Below are 3,506 nucleotides of genomic sequence, written 5' to 3'. Positions count from 1 at the left end.
TCTAGTTAATCTATAATAGCTCTAACACTGTGCAGTTAAAATTGCCCTGTCAGACTGTTATTTTTCGGAACTTGTATTTAGGAAAACTTATCTTGAAAATGTCGTCACTAAGATTCAGTCTTCTATGTCCTTTTGACTAAATACTTAAAAAACCGTCTTTTACGCAATTGAAAGTAAGAAAAAGTTTACTAAGATCCTTCGTCTTGTTGTTCGAGTGGTCATAACCCTACTAAGTACGCCACTGAAGAGATCATAATTTTTTTTTATTGTAATGTGTTATGTATAAAATTTGTTTTGTATTTTTTTAGGTTTTGTAAAAACTCAATTTTCAATAAAAAGCCTTTAATTCTCTTTTTTTTTTTTTTGTACTAGACACTAGACCTTAGGCTTGACCTCGATTTCCAATCGGAGACAATATCTTTGTGTAAAATATTGAGTATTTGTGGCTTGAATCTTCTTGTTGTTTCCAAGTTTTTTATATATGTCGGAGACGGTCATTAGTTTGGTAGCTAAACAAAATGCAGAACTATTCCCGAGAGATGGCAGTACGATTGCAGTAAAGTCGGAACTCGGCTAACTTCGTGCTACGACAGAGCCTAGCCGATGGATGCGCGTAGACGTCATCACACTTACCAACTAGCCTTCTTGAAGAGGGTTGCCTCCGTCCTAAGAACTGTCATTCGTTTTCGTTTGCTAACGTCAAGAGAAGATTTCTAAATTGTTCTAAGCCAACCAACGTGATTGGTGTACTCAATATTTTTCTTAGCTCGATCACCCTATTCGGCCCTACAATGTCTGACGATGGTGTTCATAATTATGGCTTCTCTGACATATATATGTTTCAAATAAGTTTTGTATCTTAACCATTTTCCAAAGACCTTAATTATAAAAGTTGGGATGGCGAAAGTCCATAAGCTCTGCATTCGCCGACGACTTTACCAGTTCAACACCTCTCGCGTAGCATCGCTCAGGTACAGTCCAGTCTTAACAATGCTTATGTTCATACTAAATTTCAGCGCGCGGAATGAATACGTACCCCTTGGTTTGATCCTACGTATGAATCTTGTACATTCGACCACAAAAGTTTTATTTATTTATTTTATTGCCCTTTTAGGCAGACGAGCACTCGGCCCACCTGATGGTGAGTGGTTACCGTCGCCCATGGACTTAGTAATGCCAGGGGTAGAGCCAAGCCGCTGCCTACCGCTTAATACTCTCCACATGCTTTGTTTGAAGAAGGACATGTCATAACGCTCGGAAAACACCGTGGAGGGGAGCTCATTCAATAGCCGGATGGTACGTGGCAAAAGTCCTCTGGAAACGCACTGTGGATGACTGTAGTAGCTCCAGGTAGTATGGATGAACTCTACTCCGGTGGTGGGCGGTGCCATGGTAAAAACAAGTCTTTAAGCGTCTTTAAAAGTCTTTAAACTTGTTTATTTCTCAAGGGCTCTCTTGTCGTTTTTTGAGCCCGCATGAGTAGGTATTTCTTTCCCTGCCTATTTCTTTCCTTAAGCATCAATGCGTTACCTTTCGAAGCAGATCAAACGACTGACTTGGTGGTGCAGTGCACGAAGCTAACTATTAATGTCATTTTATCCTGTCGATACTGGACAGGACATAAGAGCGAAGTTATAATACTGTATAATACTGTAATGTTGTATTGTCATCATTCATTGGTCTTGACGCCTATGATATATAACGTTCAAATATTCCGTTGTACACAAATAAAATTATATACATATAAAGACAACAAAATGCTGTTAAAAACAAGCTACCTTCATATGTGTCAGTTTTGTTCGTGAGCGTACATAGAGTCCACGTACGTCGCATAAGTCGGTACAGAGTGTTTGTAATCTGAGTTAAGCTGACACGACTGCAAGGTACAAATGCTAAGGAGTTGATTTTATTGTTCGCACGATTTCCCGAAACTTCAGTTTGTTTGATATGTTTGGCGTTATGTTGGCGCAGCGCTTGTGGGGAGAGCGTGTTTTGTTTGTAGTGGAATTGTGGTAGATGATGTAACTATACTTGAGACCTTAGAACTTATATCTCAAGGTGGGTCGCGCATTTACGTTGTGGATGTCTACGGGCTCCAATAACCACTTAACACCAAGTGGGCTGTGAGCTCGTCCACCCATCTAAGCAATAAAAAAAAAAGACGAGCACACAGCGTAATTGGTGCTCAGTGGTTACTGGCGTCCGTAGAAGTCACGATGCGAATGATACTGTTTACTTTGAAGCATGAAGTCGAAGACCCCATTGTTTTGCGTAACTGTTGTCCTACCCTTGAAATCGGAGTTCCTGCTACCCGGCAGATGGTAGATTGACATTGACAGGGACATTGGTAGATGTTGGCTCCTATGCAGCCTGTTGTTGCTCTGTAGCTGCTGACGGATGACGTTAGACATCCTCATGTGCTTAAAATATGCCTTAACCGCATCATCATTTAGAGAATCGACGGATTAGTCTTTATTCTTTTTTTAAACAAATTAGAAAAAAGGTTTTCAATTCGATTGTATTCTTTTTGGGTTTACTTGAAAATTGTTTTTCTAAATGAAACGGTTTTGATGATTTTTTATTATGTTATTTTATTTGATAAGTCCGTGTTTCTTATTTATCCTTAAAGTGAATGTGTAATTGACTTCATCCATTTTTCATCCATTTTTTAAGTCATTTTTTATTATTATATATATACACAAATAATTAAAAAAAGTCCTTCACAGTTAAAATATTTTTTGTACATGTATCAGCTACGTGCTTACTTAGAAGCCTTTGTATCTGCCTTCAGAATTTAGAGATGCCTACTGATTGATACCAATACAACCGGCGTCTTGCTCATTACGCCACTCACAGATTAATGCTTCAATGAGTCATATTATAGAAAACTGATAGTACGGCGTATTGTGTGTGGATATTGTGCATCAAAAAATTAATCCCCTTATTATGCACTGCAATTGATTAATACAATTGTTTGTTTAAGCAAGCTTTGCGACTTCGGATCATTTTAATCCATTTTACACACACACGCACACACACACAGGCAAGTGACGAATTAATATGCTTTTGAATTCATTTAAACAAAAGTTCCTGGAACAAGCCCAAAAAATCATCTGTGAGGAATTTCCTTACAGACAAACTGGGTATATTTTCGTGTTCATTATTTTGGGCGACTTTACAACAAAATCTTATAATGTCACAAGATTCAAGGAAGCTGCCAAGGAAGCTTTGGGATTTAAAGCACTTCATAGAGTCAATGAATGATGGCTTAATAAATATATAGCACAATATGAGCATAAACCGTACTCATCGAAAGAGTTCGCCATGTAACCTAACCTATACATCAGACCGCTGAGTTTCTCGCTGGTTTTTGTCAGCGGGTCGCGATTCCGATCCGGTAGTAGATGAAGCAGCTGCTCTTGAATCGTCAGGTCTTCGTTAGCAAATCTTACCCCTTCTGGCTGAGCCTGTGCTTACCTACCTGCCCTGGTGAGACTTGAAAAGCC

Source organism: Bombyx mandarina, chromosome 06, assembly GCF_030267445.1.
Source record: "Bombyx mandarina strain Sakado chromosome 06, ASM3026744v2".
Taxonomy (NCBI): Eukaryota; Metazoa; Arthropoda; class Insecta; order Lepidoptera; family Bombycidae; genus Bombyx; species Bombyx mandarina.
The sequence above is the reverse complement of the archived record's forward strand: the minus strand, read 5'-3'. Positions refer to the sequence as shown.